This window comes from Colobus angolensis, unplaced genomic scaffold (genome assembly GCF_000951035.1).
Source record: "Colobus angolensis palliatus isolate OR3802 unplaced genomic scaffold, Cang.pa_1.0 Scaffold133, whole genome shotgun sequence".
Taxonomy (NCBI): domain Eukaryota; kingdom Metazoa; phylum Chordata; class Mammalia; order Primates; family Cercopithecidae; genus Colobus; species Colobus angolensis.
Genome location: NW_012114411.1, coordinates 4,646,347 through 4,671,874, shown reverse-complemented (window position 1 = coordinate 4,671,874; position 25,528 = coordinate 4,646,347).

Here is a 25,528-nt window from a genome sequence, read left to right as displayed (position 1 = left end):
TCATAATGGTGAAGCCAAAGCATGGCATTCAACATGTCATCTAAAGAAATCATGAGATCTCTAAGGATACAGATAGAGATTAGGCAGCCACCTGGTTAGAATGGGTTAGTTTTAAGTGGTCCCAGAAACAAAAGCATAGAGCTACGTCCGATTTTATGAGTTTATCCTTCATACAACAGGATTTAAATGTCTTTACATTACTGGAAAAAAATCTAAATTCTCCATTATTTCTTTCATTTGCAAAACAGTTCTTCATACCCACTCTAACTCTGACATTTTAATTACCCATTTTTGTTGGGAGTGATTCTTCCACATTTAAATGTAGTGCAAAAATGCAAAAATTGAAAGGAAGCCACTAAGTACTCTTATCTACCCTCTTCCTTTTGATAGTAAAATGAAATAAGGCAGACAAAAATCAGATGGTTTGTTCAAAGATCACACAAATAAGGCCAGGCATGGTGGCTCACATGTTTAATCCCAGCACTTTGGGAGGCTGAAGCAGTAGACTTACTTGAGCCCAGGAGTTTGAGACCAGCCTGGGCAACAAATGGAGACCCTGGCTCTACAAAAAAATTAAAAATTGGCCTGGTATGGTGGTGAGCACCCGCAATTCTGGCTACGTGAGGGGCTGAGGCAGGAAGATGGTGCAATCCCTGGAGGTCAGGGCTGCAGTGAGCTATGATTGCCCCACTGCACTCCAGCTGGGCGAGACCCGCATCTCCAAAAATAAAAACAAAGATCGCACAAATAAATCACTGTATAGCCAGAACTAGAATCCCAAGCTTTCTCTACTTAGTATATGAGTCCTTCATATTTTACAAGAAAAGTGGTTCTGAGTTCATCTATAACCAAACTATGCATAATAGTTTAGGAGAAAACTATAAAAGTGTCCCTGCATTATGTAACATATGCTACTTTACATTGTGGTTTTCTTATCCCTCCCACCATGCAAAACCCACTCCAAAAATGAGGTTGAAAAGCCCAGATCACAATATATTAGTGAAGGATTTGTCTTTCTGGAACCACAATATAGACATACTCTAGAAGGTGAGTACGTCCCTGGAAGGAAACGAATGTTATTTCTGGCACAAAAAAATGACATGTAGAAACCCCTTTAGGCTGGAGGAAGAAAAGATTTGCTTCTCTCTGGTGTAAATATTCTAATGTAGAACTTGCTAGTATGTATATATTTCAGTTTATTAAAAGGCAAATGTAATTTTAATTGATTTTTGGCTTGATTTAATATATTAGGCTTGGCTGGGTGCAGTGGCTCACACCTGTAATCCCAGCACTTTGGGAGGCCGAGGTGGGTGGATCATTTGAGGTCAGGAGTTCGAGACCAGACTGGCCAATATGGTGAAACCCCGTCTCTAGTAAAAACACAAAAATCAGCCGGACGTGGTGGTGGGTGCCTGTAATCCCAGCTACTCGGGAGGTTGAGGCAGGAGAGTTGCTTGAAACTGAGATGTGGAGGTTGCAGTGAGCCGAGATCACACCACTGCACTCCAGCCTGGGTGACAGAGTGAAAATCTGTCTCGAAAAACAAACAAACAAACAAAAATTGTCTTAAGACTTCGAGAAATAGCATACCTGAGAAGATAATCTGTGTCAATTATAAAATAAATCATTTTAAAAATATGTAATTTATAAAATTTACCAGTTGGTAGAAAATACGATAAAACCCAACATCAGCTTTTGCATGTATGAACAAACTTTCTAGGATTTTACAAAACTGTATACCAACTGGATGTAACAGATGTCACCACGTAACAACAAAAGAATGAGCATTTTCCTAAAGTGTTCTTGGAACTTTCTCTAGGATTAACTCTAAGTTCGTCCATGAAATAAGCCTCATTAAATGTATAAGGATTGAAAGCATATATATTCTACAACAACAAAGGAATGAAATTAGAATTCAATAACAGCAGGAAATTTGGGGAATTCACAAATATGTGGGACTTAATCCTCTTTAATAACCAATGGATCAAATAAGAAATCACAGTGAAAATTAGAAAATACTTTCAGATGAATGAAATGAAGATGCAGCAAACCAAAACCTATGCATCCATGGCTAAAGCAGTAACTACAGAGAAATGTATACCTGTCAATGCAAGTAATAAAAAAATAGGAAACATCTCAAGTAATAATATAGCCTTCCAACTTAAAAATTAAACTAGACCCAAAACAAACAGAAGAAATAAGATAATAAATAATTCAACCCTAAAAGAAAACAAGGTCTTGCATTTGCTGGAGCGTGAATGAGACCAGATGATATTATGCTAAGTGAAATAAGCCAGATACAGAAATAAAAATATTGCATGATCTCACTTATTTGTGGAATCTAAAAGAAAACAATTTAATACAGGGAGATAGAAAACAGGTGTTACCAGGAATGGGAGGGAAGGAGGTAGGTAAAGGCAATGGGGAGATGAAGGTAAAAGAATATAAAGTAGCAGATATGTAGGATGATCAAATCTAGAGGTCTAATGTGCAACATGAGGACCATAAGTAATAAAATTTTACTGCATATGGGGTTCATGCAGAATGAGTAGATTTTTGCTGCTTTTGCTGTAAAAACAAAACAGGTAACTATGTGAGATGATGGATATGTTAATTTGCTTCACAATTGTAGTGATTTTACTATCTATATTATAACAACACATTGCATATCTTAATTGTATACCAAAAATTATTTTAAAATAAGCTAATGAAGAAGAGAGCAGAAATAAATGAAATAATAAAAAGCAATACAGAAAATTAACAAAGCCAAAAGTTGGTTCTTTATAAAGATCAATAAAAATTATAAACCCTTAGTTAAACTTAAAGAAATATACATGATTATTTAAAATGCCATAAACAACTTTGTCATTAAATTTTATAATGTAGATGAATGAAAAAATCCTAGAGACACAAACTGCTGAAACTGACTCTAGAAGAAATAGAAAATCTGAATAGATCTATAACAAGTAAAGATGTCGAATTACGAATTGGAAACTTCCCACTAAGAAAATCTCATGGTCAAATGGTTTACTGCTGAATGCTACCAAACACAAAAGAATTCCTAACAACTCTTCACAAACTCTTCCAAAAAGTAGACTAGAGAATGTTTCCTAACTAGTACTATAAAGCTATTATTACCCTGACACTGAAATGAAAGACATCACAAAGATATCACAAACCAATATCCCTTGGGAAAACAGATGCAAAATTTTACAACAAAATACTAACAAAATGAATCCAACAACATATAACAAGTTTTATACACTGTGACCAAGTGGCATTTATCCCAGGAATGTAAGGCAGGTTTAATATCCAAAATTCAATTAATGCACTATACCATGTTAATAGAATAAAGGAAAAAAACCATGATCATCTCAATAGATGCTGAAATGGCAAAATGTAATACTATCTCATAAAAACAACTCTCAAAAAACTAGGAATAGGCATCAGTTGAAAAAAAAACAAAAAACAAAAAACAAAAAAAAAAAAACACCCACAACTAGCATTTTACTTAATCCTGAAGGATGGAACATTTTCCTCCTAAGATTAAGAACAAGACAAGGATGTCTGCTGTCGTCACTTCCATCCAATATTGTAATTCAAGTTTTATCCGGGACAATTGAGGAGTGACTGCTAATGGTTATGAAGTTTTTTTGAGGAGAAGGTGATGAAGATATTTTTAAATTAGACAGTGGTGGGAGTTGTAAAACTCTGTGAATGTACTTATTTTTTAAAAAACACCAAATTGTACATGTTTAAATGATTACTTTTATGGCAAGTGAATTCTATTTCAACAAAGCTATTATTTAAAAAAAAAAAAAGGATTTACGCTAGATACAGTAGCTGATGTTTGCAATCCCAGCACTTTGGGAGGCCAAGGCAGGAGGATCGCTTGAGCCCAGGAGTTGAGGGTTATGGTGAGCTGTAACTATGCCACTGCAATCCAGCCGGGATGACAAAGTGAGAACCTGTCTCTTAAAAAAAATGGTTAATTTTAAAAAATTAAAAATGATTTTTAAAAATTACACCCCAAACCTAGGACCTGAATGAACAAAACAAAAAATAAATTGGGCAATGGACAATTTGAAATGTTTATGAAAAGCATATATCACCCCCAAAATAACATAGTATATTAATAGTAAAATTATAACAACACAAAACAACATAACACAACATGAATCATTAGAATACTATAATAAAATATGGGTTGAGTAGACTAGAGTATAATACAATATGATCTGATACAAAATGACTCTAGAGTGGCTATTGAAAATATAGCTGGAAAGAATACCACCAGTCCACTGGGAAATAAAGCCCATGACCAGTGGCCTGTCAGTCAGAGGTGTGAGAACAGATGTCTAAGTTCGTCTTCTGCACTACTCTGCTTCTCTCCCTTGGTGTTATCATGTGATGAATATATGCAGAACTACCAGCCATTTCTCTGTAAGAGCCCAGGTCTTAAGAAGCTGAACACGGTGGACTGGAAGGATGGACCTCAGACTGCCTTCCAGCCCTGGTACAATCAGTCTCACGGATTTACCCATAACAAAATGGACACGACACCTTTGAATTCAATCAGCTATTACTCTTCTCTTTTCTTTTTTTAATGAGATATAACAGTAAACCTGGAGTCTACCTAAAATACTCTTTTGTATTTAATTTCTTTGTACATACTTAGCATGCCTAACATGTATACATATACTTCATATACACATAATTTTATGTAAATGTACAAGCATCAGCTAAAACAGTATTTTTCTTTTCAGCTTTTATCCTTTTCTAATGCTTTTCTCTTAATTGACATCAGATAACCCCCCAAATAATCCACATTAAAAATCTAATACTATTCATATTTTTCTGTGTACTCCTGTAATCCTATCTAGTTATATGCTGGAGCTTGTCTTGGTTTTTTAATATGAGGTCATGGTGTGTTACTTCTCTGTATTTTGATATTCACTCTAAAATACTTTGTGGAAATTGGTCATGTGATATGGCTTTACTCATTCTCTTAAAGCTAGATAATAGTCTTAGCCCTCTGTGGTGTGACTGGGCTGTCACACATTCACCATTACCCCACTTTTGGGCATTTGTTTTGTTTCCACCTTTTTGCTGCTATGAAAAATGCTGCAATAAAAAACTTCAATTCTTAGAAATTTATGATCTGTGTTTGTTGTTGCTTCTAAGATATAAATTCTCAGGAGCAAGATGAATGCTAATGGATGTTGCCAGAAAGACTGCAATACTTTATATTTTTACCTCAATGTATACATATACTTTTCCCACATCCTCACCAGTAAGAAGGTTGTGGTTCTTTTTTATTTTTGCCATGTATTTGGTTAAGATTCTAGCCATTATAAATTTAGAAAGAAAGCTAGTAGGCTGCTTAACCAAAATGGGAATGGATTTGCTCACAAAGTTCTGCAATATTACCAATATTTGGTTTATCCCCTTTCCCTCTCAGCTTCCATGATTGGCTCATTCCCAGATCGGCTCTCCCCTTCCAGTCACAAGATGGTGGCTACTAACTCCTAGAGCCATATTCTTTCAGCATGACAACCAGAAAGAAAGAGGCGTAGACTTTCTCTTACCATTCTCAGAAATCATTCTGAGATGTACCCCTACTGGATCAACTGCATGCATCTTTGAACATTACACTGTGTAGTTGGAAAAATATGACTCCTTGATTGGCTTAAGTCTGGATCATATGTTCCACTTTAGTATTAGAGGTGGAGCCTCCACCAGACTGAGGAGGAGAGGAACAGCTTCCCAAAAATATCATGGCTTCTTCCAAAAGAAGAGAGAATAGCAATGGCAAATATCCACTCCATCTTTTCATAATATGTGAAGTCTAGTTGCTTCTTACATTGCAATCACTAAGAAGGATGTGTTCATCCTAATTATAGTCCACTCTTTTAAATAGTTTAAATGTCACAATGATTTATGATTTTAAATGTAGAATTTTGATTAAAATTATACTAATGTATATTATATCTTAAATGATAATCATATCATCTTGTATGTTATTATTCCTTCATAGTTATTAGGAACCTCTGTTATGCCATATTCTAATATACTTATGGTCTATGAGAGGTCTACAGCCATTGGATTTTAATGACATTATCTTAATTTCTTATGTATTTCTTTCTTAGTTTCTCCTTTTTCTTGATACTACTCCACCCATCTCTAGCATTTTCCACTCCAGCTCTCCCATCCCTGAAATCTGCCACTTAGAGTAGACAAGTCATTCGGGAAATAAGAGACAGTTTGTCCTAAGTGAAAAACCCAAGGAGTTCCTCCGTAAGGAAAATATCCTAACTTCAGTACAAAAGCTCTGGGTCAGGCTAAGTCAGTCTTGATCACAATTGTGTATGAGCACAAAGGGGCTCACATATTTTATTGAAGGAATTAAAGTTATTTAGGGTATTGTACTCAGAAGTCTTATTTACTCACTTTCTGATTCTTCACTCTATTAAAGATAATTGAGATTGTCAGGTAATTGAACTGAAGATAAGTTAGGCTTTAAAGTATTTAGGTTCTATGGTCTATATGTGTCCCCCAAATTTCGTGTGTTGGAAACTTAATCCCTAATGCAAGAGTGATGGTAGACGGAATCTTTTGAAAGGTTAGCTCAGGAGGGCTCTACTCATGAATGGATTAACACTCTAATAAAAGAGCTTGATGGAGGGATATTGTCTTTTTTGCCCTTCAAGCTTTTGCTATGTAAGGACACAACAAGAAGGTCCTCACAAGATGCCAGTACCTTAATCTTGTTCTTCTCAGGCTACAGAATTGTGAGAAAATAAATTTCTGTTCCTTTAAAAATTCGTTTTAACATCGCAAATGGACTAAGACAGTAGGATAAGCGAGGTTTTAATGTGTGTGTATATATATGTATATATGTACACAAACAGACACATGTACACACATGCACACACACACATGCATACACACACTTTTAAGTTGAATAGTTCAAGAATGGTTCAATTTTATTCAAATTTTTTCTGATCCTAGATTACATTTTTCTATCAATAATAAGGTGCAATTTCTTCTACTTTATGAAGTACCTTTATTAACTTAGGGAATATAAAGAATATTTTCTCACTTAATTTGGAATGAAAACTATACATTTTTATTTTCTAATCTCATCTTCCATCCTACTTCCCTTCCCCCAACACCAATTTTTATTTTGCCCATTTAGTAAGTGTGTAGAAAGAAGCAAAGAACAACTAAAATAAAAACAAATATGAAGGGAAAAACTAAAATGCCATGTTCTATTATAGTTGCTAATGGTATTTAACATGGTGAACCACTTGATACTTGGAACCCCTTACAAGTTTTCCTTTGCTCAGTAACTCTCTCTATTCTATAGCCTGCTTCTCAGCTCCTACCCCATATCCCTGACAATTAGACACAACCTCCTTCATGCCCTCATAGTTTCCATGTGCTTATATTCCAGCTGTATTATATTGTGTAGCAAAATATCACAATTAAGAGCACAGACTGGAATCTGGGTTCAAACCCTGACGTCAGCACCTACTAACTGTATGATCTTGGGCAATGCACTAAATCTCCCTGTGCTTTAGGTTCATATCTGTAAAATAATGTGTCTATAGCAGATAGCTGTTGTGAGTATTAAATGAGATAATCCATGTGAAACTTGGCAAGGTTCCTGGTATTCAGTGTGTTCAATTAGTGACAGTATTGTTTGCTTGTTTTTCTCCCTGCTGAGCTGTGAACAACTGTATTCCTAATGCCTAGCACAGTTCTTGCTCCATGATATTCTATACCTAAATCTTGAATAAATTGCTAGAAACTAGAACGCAATTTTTCTGTATGTTCATAGAAATATACATGCAGGTTTACACCATTTCAGAAGGAACCACTAATATTAAATCTTGTTGGAAAAGGAATCAGTGGGTTCAAAATGCTATGAAACTGTATATGCCTGGGCTTATAACAAAGTCATCGTAATTTCTGAAAATTGTACAGAGGCATCCCTGAACTGGAATTATGTTTTCTTGTTTCCTTTTAACAGGTTACTCATTTTCCTGGTCAAAAAATTCTTCTTACAGCAATATTTTGCATAGAGAGACCATAATTTTCAAAAAGATAAGGCAATTAAGAGGGAGGAGAATGTTTAACAGGTGGAGAGGAGAAATAGCAGAGTTTTTTTTTCTTTTTTAAGCGGTATTCAGATTCTGATTTGAGAGCTGTCCAGATTTTAAATAACATTTGCCCAAGTTACCCGAGGAATCCTGCTTGAACACCCTGACCGTGGAATATCATTGGGATGTCTCTACCTCATTTTATACTGTACTTTCTTCCCCCATAGCCATGATCCCCCTATCCCTCAAAATTAACAGGTCTTAATTTTAAAGAAATCAAACAAAAACCAAATCCAGGTTATACACATTTTAAGAATCAAAGCTTTGACTTCGCCTTTCAGTCCTCTTATTAATACCCACATCATGACTCTTGTCGAGAAAAAGGTTTAGTGTCGCGGTCCTCAATCAGTATTTCTACATTCACTTTCATTAGGAGCCATGTTTTTCTGACAAAGGATAACAAATGGATACTCTTGGTCCCTAATGTGCTTTTGACTACAGATCCTGCACCATTTCTCTGTTAAGCAATTGCAATTATTTGTCATTTTAATATGACTTGGCAAGGAGGTCTGAAAAACATGGCTATTACTCATCAATATGTATATTTTGTACTTATATTAATATTAGAATATCATTATTACTCACCTCACATTGTATGAGCAAAATAAAATTATACCATGTAAAAAAATGCATTAAATTCTCCTCAGCTGCACTCATATAGCAAAAGTAAAGGTAATTTAAGAGTTTGTACCATTTATATGCTAAATGCTACCATTTATTATTATTAGTGAGGAAATACTTATAACTTTATGCTAACGGAAAATATATCAATGTGTTTCCACTATTAATTGGAAAATAATATAGCTAATAGTAAAAGCCAAACCTTTTAAAGAATATCCATCCTTTCACATCCTGAAATGTTATAGTGCCTAATTTTTTTATCATACTAGCATAATATAATTTTGATATTAGAGTAAAATTCTTTAATTCTTTACTTTTGCATTCTTCTTCTGGAGGCTTTTGCATGTAGAATTAGTTTTAGTTTTGAAAGCTTTGAAATTCAAGAATGAGCGTTGTAAATAAATACTAATAATTTATCAGCCAACCTTCTCTCAGTGGATATAGTTAATTTTGTATCATAATGAAGCATGTTAAACCCCTATGCTGTCCTGCATAGTTTTAAATTATTTCTATAATTTCACCAATCTTTTTTCTATTACAAATCTACATCTACATGAAATTCAAGTATGCTACAAATGAATATGTGAATTTTAAAAATTGCTACATGCTAAGATAATAGAAGGGAAGGGCAACTTTTTTAGAACCTGTTTCTCAAACTTAGGGGCATCACACACACAGAGAGAAATAAGAACCAAAGGAAAGCCAATGAAGTCATTTTCATGTTTCTAACGTAAACAGGCCCTGTATCCTCACAGTTCAAAGTAAAATTAAAATTTTATCCATTCAACAAGTATTTTCTAAGTAGCTTATAAAAGACCAGGAACATTTTTAGAACACCTATATGTGCAAGAGACTATACTAAGACCTGATTTCAGCTCATAAGACTTAGAAAGATGGGGAGTCAGACAACAGCCTCTTGTCTAAGAAAGCAAATAAGGGGCAAAAACCAAAGCAAAGCATCACCGTTATTTATGTTGGTGGATGGAATGGTTAGAGTGGAAAGAAGAAACCTAGAAATACTTAAGAGAACAATGACATTATCGGGGCAAAACTCTGATCCTTCCCTCAGAAAACATACCTCCCCCAAAAGAATTTGAGGTCATATTAAATTTTAGAGAAATCTTTTAAAAAGTAGATACAACTCTTCTAAAACTACATACAAATGGGAGACGGTAATGTGCCTTCTTATATCTGTCAAGCTATTCTAATGACCTTTCCATTTTCTTCAAACAACCCCAACTGTACAAATAAATACTACCTCCAAACACCAGACAACCAAAATGAAACAAAATAAAATAACTAATGTGGCATGGCATCAGGAAACCAGGATAGACTCTGAGCTGAATTTAAGTCCAGTACATCCATTTGTTAATGTGTGACCTTGGGTATTATCTTTGCACAGTTTCTGTTTCCTTATCTATTAAAGTCGGATAAATACCTGCCATCTGGTATTGTAAAAATTCAGTAAGAGAGGTATAGGAAAGTGCTGCACTAAATCTAAAGACATGGCCAGGCACAGTGGCTGACGCCTGTAATCCCAGCACTTTGGGAGGCCCGGGGTGGGTGGGTCACTTGAGGTCAAGAGTTCGAGACCAGCCTGGCCAACATGGTGAAACCTTGTCTCGGCTGAAAACCAAATACAAAAATTAGCCAGGTGTGGTGGCGCACACCTGTAATCCTAGCTACTCAGAAAGCTGAGGCAGGAGAATCGCTTGAACCTGGGAGGTGGAGGTTGCAGTGAGCCAAGATCGTGTCATTGTACTCCAGCTTGGGCAACAGAGTAAGACTCCATCTCAAAAACAACAACAACAAAAATCTAAAGACATGTAAGATGTCATTTATTATTATTTTCTTACAAATCCAGAAGCTGAGAAGGGTCAGGAGACAGAAGTTGAAGTGAGGATAACACGTGGGTTAAAACTTTCTCCTCCAAAAGGAGATCTGGAGCGCTGGTATCCATTCATTTATTTGTTTTCTGCAGAGCAGTTGACTCTCAGAGCTCTTTTCATAATATAGACTCACTTTTACCTTGGAAGTTATTATATTCGATTTTTTTACATATAGTGAGAAATTAGTCATGAGCATTTTTTAAAATACAAGACTGAAAAATCTTGGCAACCAATTTTTGCCTCTAGATGGGTTTATGTAAGAAACATAATAGAGTTAATGACATATGTAAAGGAACCATGCAACACCTGACTTCTATTCCTGGCTTTGTCACTAATTAAAATGGAACTAATCCCAGCAATAATTTTTCAATACCATTTTCTTCTCTATAATATGTGGATGATAAAATCCACTTCTTATCCCTTTAAGAATATTAGATTACCAGGTATCTGTTGAAATGATAGAGTTCTCTAACATGAGAGGGAAACCCTACATTTATACTGGAAGCAAGAGAAAAGGACTATCTGCATCAGAGAAAGGTTGAGGAATAACTGAAAGATTTAGAGCCAATTGGGCTGGATTAATGTGAGACTTTGCCCAGGGCTCAAATACTGTCCCCTGCTCAACAAGAGAAATCAGAGCAGTATTTTAAGGAAATGAGTTTCTTCCAGGACATTCTTGAGGAACGTAAGTAACATCCATTGATTTGGAGGAGTTTGATCTGACTGTGACGGCAGCAGTCCCTGTGAGGATCACACCAATAGGAATTCCTTTGATAGTCTTGAGGTCCCTGTGTCTGTAAGCAGAGCCCTGGGACTTACACAGAATTACACCCATCAGAGAGGAAACAGTGCTGCCATGAGGTACTTGTATAGTGAGATAAAAGTAACATCGAGCTAATTTTTTTTAGAAAATAATTAAATGGTTATTAATTTATCCTTGCTTAAAATTTTTAGAGAATTCTCCATGTCTTAAAACAAAGCAAATAGTAAAGACACAATAAGAGAAAGGATAAGTCAACTAGGAGCAAATGGAAGGATACTCTTTGTATTCACTAGATTTATTTGGTTGCAACAGAAGCCAGTTCTGGCTAACTCAAGGAAAGGTAAGAAGAGAAGTTTTCAGAAGAAGAGTCTCTGGGAGTTTCTCTGGTTGGAAGGAAGGGCCGAAGGACCAGGTAGAGGCAGACAAGATCACGTCACGACAAAAGGTCTCCCAAGAAGACACAGTTTGGCAGTCCTATCCAGACTCCACTTGAGAAGTCTGAAAGAACTCTAAGCATTGATGTTTGTTCCTAGTGTCCACAGCTCAAGATTTCAAAGTCCCAGGAATCTGACTAGTCAAGAGATCATATATATGCTTTCTCAGGGCAGAACCCAGTCCGTTAGAGGAAGAATCTAAAAGAAGAATCTCCAAGGACATGTTTGGATCCTGTTATGTGAGTGCTGACACTTGAATGTATTACCACATTAAGGCTGCACAGCACCTGGCGAAAAACTTTTCCAAAAGAAAGCTGGGATGCTGTATGAAGTGGACGTGGACACAGAAGATAAGAAATGACAAATGTTTATTACAGTTTCTAAGCATGAAAGCAAAGAGAGGAGGTGAGGATGCAGATATGGATAGGTGCATGTGTCTGTATCCAAAACTAAAGAACGTTAGTATATATTTGGTCCTATTCACAAAAACTATGGTGAAGACAATTCCTTGTAGTATCTTCAGAAGAGCAAAAGACTGGGAGGATGGGAAGGAATTCATATAGAAGTAAACAGGTCAAAGGAATTGTAGTATATATAATAGAACACCATGATCTATTCTTTTAAGGCAGTATGTTTGCATGTGCTGATAATGAGTATACTCCAGGATATATTGGAAAGTAATAAAGTGTAGAACACAGTATATATGTAATCTACCTCTATGGAAGAGAGAGGGAGGTGCAAATTTTATGCATGCACAAATGGAGTAATGGAGTTTGATTTTGGGATTAGGAAAGGAGGCCAGGAGTTTGGAAGATATAAAGAAAAATCTTAGGTTTTTCTCTCTCTCTTTTGCACTCTTTGATTTTTTAAAAAATGTGTACCTATCGCCCTTCACGTAAAAATTTGGTTATTGAAAAATTGTTTACATTTTGCCCAATGATTACTCTTCTGAGAAGTTATCCTAATAAAATAAATTGAGCTAGAGGGAAATGTGTACATTCAAGGATATTCATCTCATTATTATTTATAAAATAAGAAATTAATTAAATGAAAGAGAAATTATAAAGAATTATCTGAAATTATCTAAAAGTAGCTATGAAAACATTTGAAATCATGCTTTAGAAGTATACTTGAAATGTGGAGAATAAAAAGAGATTTTTAAAACAACATATACACATACAGAAAAACATATATATATATATATGTATGTATGAAACAATATGCTACAACATACGTACTGGATGACAAGATTATGGGTGATTTTAATTTTCTTTTTTATACATTTTTATGTTACCCAGATTTTCTGCAATAAATGTATTACTTTGTCAGAAAAACAGTCACTTAAGAGGCACACTAAAATATTAATTAGAAGATGATTTTTTAATGTGTAGAATTTAAAACTTTTATTTTTACAACTTAATACTAGATTAAATTATGGGTTTCTCTTGAATTTATTAGCAAGCTTAAATATGTGCTAACTAAACTTTTGGCCCTTCCTACCATTATTGTCAATATTAACGCTTAATACTTTAAAGAATGCCTATATGAAAAATTAACTGTTATGGGAGGTATATTAAAGCCTTTCTCCTGTCTTAAAGAAATCACGGAACCTCTGGGAAATACAAAACCAATCATTATTTTTTTAAGGTAAACATTGATATCATAACCCAGATTTTAAAAATTTGGCCCACTCACATTAATAGATACTTTTCAAAAGAAGACATACATGTGGTCAGCAAGCATATGAAATAATACTCAACATTATTAATCATTAGAGAAATGCAAGTCAAAACCACAGTGAGATACCATCTCACACCAATCAGAATGGCCATTATTAAAAAATCAACAACTAACACATACTGGTAAGGCTGAGGAAAGAGAACACGTATCCACTGCTGGTGGGAGTGCACATTAGTTCAGCCAGTGTGGAAAGCAGTGTGGCAATTCCTCACAGAGTTCAAAACAGAATAACCATTCAACCCAGCAATCCCATTATTGGGTATATACCCAAAGGAATACATTTTTTTTGTCATAAAGATGCGTGCATGCATATGTGTGCATTGTAGCACTATTCACAGTAGCAAAGACATGAACCTAAACGTCCATCAGTAGACTGGATTAAGAAAGTGTAGTACATATACACCACGGAATACTATGCAGCCATAAAAAAGAATGAGATCATGTCCTTTGCAGGGACATAGATAGAGCTGGAGGCCATTATCCTTAGCAAACTAACACAGGGACGGAAAACCAAATACCACTTCTAACTTACAAGCGGGAGTTAAATGATGACAGCACACGGACACAAAGAGGGGAAAAACACACCCTGGGGTCTACTTGAGGATAGAAGGTGAGAGAAGGGAGAAGAGCATCAGAAAAAATGTTCATTGGGCACTATGCTTAGTACCTGGATGACCAATTAATCTGTACGTCAAATCCCTGTGACACAAGTTTACCCATACAACAAACCGTCACATGTACCTCTGATCCTAAAATAAAAATTAAAAGAAAAAAAAATTGGACCACTCAATGACAGACTTATCCTAGTGTCAAATCTGAAACACAGATGCATTCAAAATGTCATGAAAAGCAATGTATGTTTCACTGAACAATGAGAACAATGAAATATGAATTACACTATACAACACATGGTACAATTTCTTCCCCAAATGCTCTTTGAGCATATCTTCCTCTCCTCAAATATCTGCACTAACTCCTCTCCTAGGCATCTTTATATAGTTCCAGCTTCTGCATACCAGAATCTCTGCCTAAGCTCTTCCAACCTTGTCTTTCCTTTCAGATCATCCGTCTCCTATCAGTTCTAGGAATATCCACCCATTTCTAAATGCTGATAATTTTTGCTCTTGTAGGAGTCTTCCAGTTCTTTTGTACACTTTTCCTCCCAGCCAGCACCACAGTTTACTCATCTATAAAAATGTGGAATGTTTTATTATTTATTTATTTATTTATTTATTTATTTTGAGATGGAGTCTCGCTCTGTCACTCAGGCTGGAGTGCAATGGTGGGATCTTGGCTCACTGCAACCTTCACCTCCTGTGTGCGATTCTCCTGCCTCAGCCTCCTGAGTAGCTGGACTACAGGTACCGGCCACCACACCTGGCTAATTTTTGTATTTTTAGTAGAGATGGGGTTTCATCATGTTGGTCAGACTGATCTCAAACTCCTGACCTCAGGTGATCCACCCACGCTGGCTTCCCAAAGTGCTGGGATTACAGGCGTGAGCCACGGCACCCCGCCAAAAAGGTGGATATTAATACCAGCCTCTGATAGGTTAACTAGGACAACTACAGGACAATACCTGTCGTACGGTTTATATAAAATACATATTCACTCAGTTCTTCAACTTTAACAGTTCTGTTGAAGCTCTGTCAGCCTCTTCTCAATCATTTTTAGTCAAAATATAAGATGGTGCATTAAAAGCATTTCTACCTCATTCTCCTCTGTGAAACCGAAGCGCAAACAATAATAAGAACAGTGAATAGAATTCTAACCTCAATAGAAGTAGGAAATAGCCACAACACTAATCCACAATTCTGAAGAGTAGCTATCAGACAGTAACATTTTAAGTGAGGAAAACGTTGTATCATCGTAAACTTTCAATATCACATGTGTCTTGCTTGCCAAAATCTTTTATTAGAAGTGGTATTGTCTGAAGAGAAATTATCTTTTTCCTCCAGAAAGACATGGGAAACAAGAATGAACTGTGTTCAACATTGCAAAATGCCAGAAAAGGCAAGATTAAGAGAAAAATTTCACACGTGTTTCATATGAAACATATACAAAATCCTTAAAGAAGGCATGATGCGCAAATTTAATACCAAGCCAAGATGCCATGCACATTTAAAAACAATAGAAAAAGACATCTACATATTTATAGCCAATTGATCTTCAACAAAGCTGTCAAGAACATACACTGAGGAAAGGACACACTATTCAATAAATTGTGCTGGGGAAATTGGATAACCGTATGCAGAAGAATGACTCCTACTGCCCACCGTATACGAAAATCAACTTAAGATGGATTAAAGACTGAAACATAAGACCTGAAACTATAAAACTACCAACAGAAAACATAGAGAAGACTCTGAGACATTGATCTAGGCAAAAATTTTTATGCCTAAGACCTCAAGAGCATGGGCAACAAAACCAGAAATAGACAAATAACAGTTAAACTAAAAGGATTCTACACAGCAAAAGAAACAATCAACAGAGTGAAGAGAAGGTGGTGTTTGTTTGCATAATTTATTCTTTATGATATACACAATGAACTGCATGCATTTATAGAGCAATAAGAGGATGTATTTCATGTGCCTTGTTTTTGACTGAATAATAACTGGAAGTATTAATAAATAAAACTAATTTAAATGGTAAACACAAAAAAGCGTGCAAAGGAACTGAGTAGACATTTCTCCAAAAAAAAGATATGCGAATGGCTACTAAGCTCATGAAAATATGCTCAACATCATTTGCCGTGACAAAAATTTAAATCAAACCCACAGTGAGATCCCACCTCATGTCCACTAGGATGATTATAATTAAAAGAGAGACAATGAGTGTTGGGCAGAGTACGGTGAAGTCAGAAACTTCATGCACTTGATGGGATACAAAAATGGTGCAATCGCTTTGGAAAACAGCCTGGCATTTCAAGAGGTTCTCTGTCTACATAGAGTTTCCATATGATCCAGCAATGCCACTTCTAGGAATATACCCAAGAAAAGTAAAAACTATGTCCACACAAAAACTTGTACATGAATGTTCAAGGCAGCATTATTTATAATAATCAAAATATTGCAACAACTCAAATGTGCATCAACTGATGAATGGATGAATGAAATGTGATATATCCAGACAATGGAATATAATTAGACAATAAATATAAACAAGATGCTGATTCATGCTACAACATGGATGAATGTTGAAAGCATTATGCTAAGTAATGCTGAAAGGAGTCACAGATCATATGCTTCCATATATACAAAATATCCAGAATAGGTAAATCTATAGAAACAAAATGTAGATTAGTGATTTCCTAGGGCTGGGGTGCTGGAGGGACTGAGGGGGTGACAGCTTGGAGTGTTCCGTATCTTTTGGGGATGATAAAAATGTTCTAAATCTGATTGTGGAGATGGTTACAGAACTCTGAATTACTTAAATCCAATTAACCATCTATTTTAAGTGTGTGAATTGTATGGTATATGAATTGTTTCTAAACAAAGCTGTTAAAAGCAAACAATGTCAATTATTCAAGATCTCAGGGACTGTAAGTATGAATGAGGCTTTCTTGGAGGAAAAAAGACACTAACAAAATCTCTCCATCCACGCAAGTTACTTCTGTGTTGTTCCTGCATCCCATTAACAAAACCCCTCTGGATCTGGCTTTCTGTAACAGTTTAGTGCCCTCAGGATTCAACATGTCATCCCCAGGCCATACTGGAGGCAGAAAACTCCAGGAGCTGCTGTGCCAAGCCACCTCCAGTGCAGAAATATCATCTCACTGCACTGACACCTTGCTGGGAAGTGTTTTCAAGTCTTCTGCATTGCCCAGCCATGCAGCCCTCTCAGTGCTGTCTAGATGGCAACCTTAAGAGGCCCCGAGCTGAGAGCCTACTTCCACTGTGCCCAAACACCTGCCCCACAGAAACTCTGGGATCATAGATGTGTGTTGTTTTAAATTGCTGAATTTGTGACGATGTGCTACACAACAGTAAAAACTAACAGGGTGTTTTCTCTTGGAAGTACTGACTGAAGCTCTTTAGATAACCTTCTGTGTTCCCTTGACTTCCCGATTTGTTGCTGAAGCCTCAGCTTGGGTCACAACCATCCAAGGTCTCCAGAGTCAGTTCGCCTGCCAAGAGTGTTGGTGTTGGCAAGGAGTTTTGCTACAGCTCGGGTGTCTAACAACACTCAATACATTTCTTCAGTTCCTCTGCAGAGATGAAATGAGGACTCCATCTCAGGCCAAGAAAATAATTTCCCACCTGTACATAATAAAGACTGGGCTTGTACATTCAACTACATGGTGTTAGGAAATAACCTCAGGCTACATTAACTTAATAAAATAAATGCGGAATATGGGAAACAAATCAGGGAGTAATTTTGGCAGCTTAAAATCTTGAGTTGTGCATGCTAGCTCTTCCCTCATTTAAATGACATAGAAAGCAACTTCTTAAAAAGATCTCACTGTCCAAAAAATATTATCAAAAGAATTGTTAATCTTACTACATGGCTTATATTTCAGAGCTGCTTGTTTGGGGGAGGTCAAAGGGGAAGAGCTACAAAGGAATTCTTCTTTTCAGTTTTATTTATTTTATTTAACTTTTAAAGTTCAAAGCCATAAAAGAATTTTACCACCTGAATGTCCTTTACTCCTCTTCAGTGCAATGCAAACTGAAAATTAGAACAATTTACTTCAATTTTACTTAAATTCTCCTACATTCTTGTTGAAGTACTTCAAATCCCAACAATTTTTAGCTTATTCTTTTGCTTTATTAATTTTATTGATATATAATAGTTATATACATTTATAGGGTGCCTATGATATGTTGATACATGTACATAATATATAATGATAAAATCAGGATAATTGGGGAATAAAATCAGGATAAACATTTATCTTTTCTCTACATTGGAACATTCCTACTCATGCTCCTACTTTGAGTATGAGTAGGCGGTAAAGTAACATGGGAGACAAGGGAAAACCTGTGGATTAAACAAAAAAGAACAAGTGAAAAAACTGTTTGGTAGCCCCATAGAATGTGGGATGATATATTCATTAATAAACTAGAATTGAATGTCATAACTGTCTAGGAATAAAAAAATCAGATTTTTTATACAGCAGAAACAAATGAATACTACAAGGATAATCAAAAATAAATAAAAGTAAAAAGCAAAACTCGGGTTGCAAACAATCAAAACAATTATATAGAGAATAGTTATCCCAAATGCAAAAGGAAAACAACAGTGAGTATAATGGGGAGGGGGGTGGAAATGCAGTATATTTTAATGACAGACATAGGCAACCCAACGAATAAGAAGGCAGAGGAGAGAGGACTCCTTCCCCTTGCTGATGTCCCCTGCAAGGAAGAGCTCCACTCACAGAGCACTCTGGCCTCTGGGCGGGGGGGTCCCTCCTCCTTCCCAGGTGAAAGGGATAGTAAATTCATTTCAGAGTGGTATGATCATTTAATGCCTTGGGCAGGGAACTCTGAGAAATAGGTAAGGATTTGAATGCAGGAACTAAAGTAGCAAGATGGACAGGACAAACAGAGCCAGGGAACACAGTTTCATTTTTAGACTTTAGTTAAACAGGCTTAGCAGTCTGTAGAGACCTCACTGAGCCATGGGTCTGAGTTTTTACAGTCATTGATGTGGTTTGGCTGTGTTCGTACTCAAATCTCATCTTGAATGGTAGCTCCCATAATCCCCACGTGTCATGGGAGGGACCCAGCGGGAGGTAATTGAATCATGGGGTTGGGTTTTTCCGGTGCTGTTCTCGTGATAATAAGTAAGTCTCACAAGATCTGGTGGTTTTATAAAACGCAGTTCCCCTGCACACACGCTCTTGCCTGCCGCCATCTAAGTAAGATGAACCTTTGCTCTTCCTTTGCCTTTCGCCGTGATTGTGAGGCGTCCACAGCCGTGTGAAACTGTGAGTCCATTAAACCTCTTTTTCTTTATAAATTACCCAGTCTCGGTACGTCTTTATTAGCAGTATGAAAAAAGACTAATACAGTCACGATTTTAGATTTTATTCTGTCTTTAGCACAGTACTATAAAGTTGTGCATTTGATGATAACTGAATCTTAAGGCGGCTTTATCCAGACAGTGGCTGCTTTACTGAGGCAGGGCTGCATTTGCCAGACCATAAATACACAACTGGTGGCCATGACCTGCCTTATGCAATACCAAAGCCCTTACCTGACGTGTGGGCTCTAGAAGCAACGTGGGTCACAGCAAAGGTGCTGGACACAATGAGGCTTCACAGATGTTGGCCAGCAGGTATCTAAAAAGCAAACCCTAATGCACAGGTCGGAATACCAAGGCTGGCCACGATGGCGTCAACCAGACCTCAGGTAGCCTTAGAGTGGAGACTTGAAATTCGCAGGGACCGTCTGGCATTGCAAGCTTGGCAATACAGTTTGCCTGATATTACGAGTCCTAATGAGGCAGAATTATATATTTCTAGATGTGGGTAAGCAGAAAAATATTTATTTTAATGCAGCTACATCCTATACGTACTATGAAACATTTGTGATGTTCTGAGGTGAAAATATTAATGTTGGACTTGGGAGGATTGGGACCTCCTGAATAGATGAGTGAGGACCTCATTGTGACAGAGGAAAAGATGGACGGCATCACAATTTCTTATACAAAACAAGAATAACCTTGCTTTAAAAAAAAATCAGACAAAGGTAGAAACGATAAATGAGTGTCACCTGTGGATATATATGCAAAATCTTAAGTAAAATATTAGGAGTTAAATGAAAACATGTTTTTCATGAATGTATATACACTCAGCTGTGGCATAATGTTTTGGTCAATGATAGACCATGTATATGATGGTGATCCCAAAAGATTATAATACTGTATTTTTACCGTACCTTTTTTATGCTTAGATATATTTAGATACACAAATACTTACTGTTGTGTTCACAATTACCTACAGTATTCAGTAAAGTAACCTGCTGTACAGGTTTATAGTCCAGGAGCAATAGGCTATACCCTCTCGCCTAGCTGTACAGTAGGCTGTACCATCTAGATTTCTGTTAAGTACACTCTGTGATATCCGCACACTGACAAAATCTCCTAGCCATGTTTCTCAGATAGATCCGTGTCATTAAGTGATCCATAATTGTACACATTTATGTGTATATATAAAAATTATATGTAAATATATACAAAATTTATGTAAGTATATAACATTTTAATACATATAATGTATAAAAATCATATATATAATATATACACGCAACATGGTCATACAGAAGTATTCTCATTCAAAGAAGATATAGTAATAGGTAATCTATTAATATAATTAAACATGTGAGTGAAGGAAAATAATAAAATTAATCCAATAGATGCCGAAAAGCAATGGATAAAAAGTCAAGATTCATTTCTACTTTTTAAAATAAACACTTTTAAGTAAACTGGAATTAAAACAATAATTTCTCGAAAGGATACATAATATCTGTCTGAAGGCCTTTTATTAAAGATGGTGAAGAGAATTCACATGGAAATATTGCTTCCATCAAAATTTATAGCAATGGTAGATAAAGTATGTATTTTAAAAATTAAAATTACGTAGTTACCCTCGAAAACACATCTGGACCAAAACCAATAGCACCAAGTTGTAACTGGAGGCTAAGATTGAGGGTCAACTGGTTTCAGGGACCAACAGTGGTACTGGCTATCTGGAATTCATCTTCTGTGAAGAGCAAGGACCAGAAGTGCTTGTTGTAGAAAAATCTGTGCACAGGAATTCCAAATAATTTATGTAGATATTCTGCCTTCAAGTGGGGAGAATACAATTCTCTTGTTCCTTAAGTAAGGGCTAAACATAGTGACTTCCTTCCAAGAGCACCATATGGAAAGAGGGAAAAAAAGGGCCGGGCGCAGTGGTTCATGCAATCCCAGCACTGTGGGAGGCCAAGTCATGTGGATCATTTGAGTTCAGGCGTTTGAGACCAGCCTGGCTAACATGGTGAAACCCTGTCTTGACTAAAAAACAGAAAAATTAGCCAGATATGGTGGCCTGCATTTGTAATCCCAGCTACTTGGGAGACTGAGGCAGGAGAATTGCTTGAACCCAAGAGGCAGAGGTTGCAGTGAGCCAAGATCATGCCACTACACTCCAGCCTACATGGCAGAGTAAGAGTATGTCTCAAAGTAAGGAAAAAAAGAGGGGCGGGGGAGAATAACCTTACAGTGAAAAAACCTGACAAACAGGACCTCAGCCAGGTGACAGAGGTAAATATCAGCAATGACAGTGGCAAACTGTGTTGATAGTATATGTTCTTGACAATGGGATAGAAATGTCTCTTTACTTCTATAGTCTTCCACCCACCAAAACTCATAACCCAGTCCAATCACAAGCAAAACGGCAAACAACCCCAGTCGAGTGACGTTCTACAAAACAATTGACCAGTCCTCCTCAAAACTATCAAAGTCATCAAAAACAAGGAAAGTCTGAGGGACTGTCACATCCAGCAAGAGTCTAAGAAGACATAACTAAATATAATGTGGTATTCTGATGAGATCCTGGAACAGAAAGGGGATATATTAGATTTAAAAAAAAAAAAAAACTCAGGAAATCTAACAAACTATGGATTTTAGTTAATAATGTATCAATACCATTTCATTAATTGTGAGAAATACACCATCATACCCGTCAGTACCAGGAGAAACTGCGTATGAGGTACGTGGGAACTCTCTGTATTATTGTTGCAAGTTTTCTATAAACCCAAAACTATTCTAAAAGTAAAAGTTTTTTTTTATTGAAGAAAATTTCCCCACAGTTTGAGACAAACTGGACCACCAAATGATTTTTTTAAAGTGTGCTTTCCATCTTGCAAAACACACTAGCATTGTTTCCAGGAAATTCACAAATTAAATGTAAAAATTGAAATTTACTGGATAAAATATACATGGATATTTGTAAAATATGGGAAAACATTTTCAAAAAATAACACCAATCACAGCAATTAAAAAATGAATATATAAAATAGCCATGTTTGACCATGTAAGAAATTATGCTAATATATGTGAAATTACAATGAACAGACTGAACATATTTACCCTATACATGACAAAGAATTTCTTTAATATATGGTGAGCTCTTATGAATCAGTTTTTTTAAAAAGACACCTCCACATACAAAAGTAGACAAATTTTAGAACACAAATATACTACTTACTGAAGTAGAAAGACAAGTGACACCAAGTATACTGTAAAGATTAACATCATAAATTTAAAGAATTTAATAGGGAGCACAGTAAAAATTTTTCCACTTACATTAGCAAGGATAAAAAGAGTGATAATAAGCTGGGCATAGTGGTGTGCACCGGTAGTGCCAGGTACTCTGGAGGCTGAGGTGAAAGGATATCTTGAGCACAGGAGTTTAAGGCTGCAGTGTGCCATGATCACGCCTGTGAATGGCCACTGCACTCCAGCCTGGGCAACATAGTAAGACCCCATCTCTAAGAATAATAGTAAGAAGAATCATACCCACCAAGGAAATAATCAGTCTCATACACTGATGATACCAACTTAATGTTCAAGACTTTCACAATCATTATTAGACCTAATCTGTCTGAAAAAGACATTATTTCTAGTTTTAGTGCAGTTACATGACTAAATCAAGTTACAGAGTGATGTTCTGTATCAAATGCTTAACTATTTAGACACGTATTTAAACACATATTAAAGTGTTTAAACTATTTAAACACGTATTGAAGTCTATTAGAGAAAGCCACTAAAGAGGTTTTAACCAGTTTCCTTTAACTAACAGTGCTGTCTCTTGTTACAGAAGATACTTGTTCTCTAGGTATGCTGCCCCTCAAATACAAAATAATTAACATTTATACTATGTGTTTTCATACTTCCAAAATTATGGTGGGCTTTACGATTTTCTGTTTTCAAAGTCATTCACCAGGAAAACAAACATGTCTGACATAGCAGATCTCAAAAACATTGGATGGCTGATGGATGAATGGGTGGGTGGATGGATGAGTGGGTGGATGGGTTAATGGGCAGGTGGATTAATGGGCGGATGAATTAATGGGCAGATGGATGAATAAATGAGCCAGTGCACCAAACGTGTTTCTTTAAAACCGCTATGCTCATATCCTCACTCAAATTCATTAGCTTCCAATTGTGGCATGATCGTTAGACCATTGATGGCTGGAAAATTCTCACCAAAAAAAAGCAGTAAAAAAAGAAAGACAGAAGCAAAACATTTGTTAATTTTATTACAAAAAAAATTAACAGTTGTATTGTCTGAAACTAAATGAAAAATATAATCTAAGAGTAAAATTAACATTAGCAAGGCTTTGCATTAAACACTAAAAAGTCTTGTGATAAAGGCAGTGCAAAAAATTTTTTAAACATTAAGACTCTAAAATTATTTAAGTAGGATTCCAAATAGATTTACATACATCTCTAAATCAATATACATCTTAATTCATAATATATCTAAATATAATATGACATGTTTTAATATTTTGAGGACTATTTTATATATTAAGGGAATGTAAAGTTTACCTTAGAAGAAATAACCAATACTTTACAAAATAGATCATAAAAATAATACAGGCATCCTTTTGATCCTCATGGGTATACTTTATTCATCCTTGAAAAAATATATATATCCCATGTACCTTTCAGAATGATTTATTAGGTGTTATTGTTATGGTGTTCAATATTGTTCAATACTGAACTACTATACTGATTACCACTCTCCACTCTGTGTTAGTTCTATCATGTGCTTTTATTTACCTCCTGAGGCAAAAACATTTTAATTGGTTTGGAGAAGCTTGAACTCTCTTTTATCAATGACAGATTTCATCAAAATGAAACTAACCCAGTAGCCATAGTCCCAGGGCAGAAAACCATGATCTACTTTGAGTTTCCAAGGTTTAAGACGTATAAACCAACAGTTTAAAAATAAAAAGGAAAATAAAACCTCTTTGTAATCTAAGAACTTTATTGTAATCTAAGACTTTTACACTTGCACATACACATACAATTGTGTGCACACAGATATGAATAGCACTCAGCTATAATTTTAAAGAAATGTTAATATGTGTAAAACAGAATGTCTGTAAAATATTTAACATAGCAAAACTAACTGGTCTATAATTCTAACTTAGGAAAAGTAGATGAAACTAAGTTCTTCTGCTTTGCTTTGTTAATGGACTGCTTGCCAAATTATCCACACAAGTAAATTTATGAAACACTGCCGTCAATTTTGAAATAATTTACAGTTACAGTAAATCTTGCTAAGTGCATAAACTTAGGCAAATGGTGCATTATTTTAATAGATCTATATTTCTTTGAGTATTCATTTCACAGTGTTCCATTATTTATGAACAATAGCACAAGAAATAATTTGCTCATTGCACAGAAATTGTATTTATTTCACAGATTTTACTCCCATACAGGTTTCACTATTTCAGAATCTGAAGCTGAGTTGTAATTTGCACAGAGCCAGATATTATAATGCATGTGCAAAATACTAACCACAGTGATAGACACCTACCTTTGCTGTCACTTAAAAAATATACTTATTTTATTGAGGTAAAAACACTTAACATGAGAGGTACTCTCTTAAATTTTTAAGTGTACAAGATGGTATTATCAGAAAAGTCCCAAAAGATACAAGTATTGGCAAGAATGTGGAAAAAACTGGAACCCTTGTTCACCATTGGTGGGAATGCAAAATGGTACAGTAGCTATGGGCTATGGAAAACTGTATGGAAGGCCCTTAAAAAATTAAAAATAGAAATATTTTATGATCCAGCAATCTCACCTCTAAGTATTTACCCAGAAAAATGAAATCAGGGTCATGAAAGAATATTAGCACTCCCAAGTTCATTTTATTTATTTATTTATTTATTTATTTATTTATTTATTTTTTGA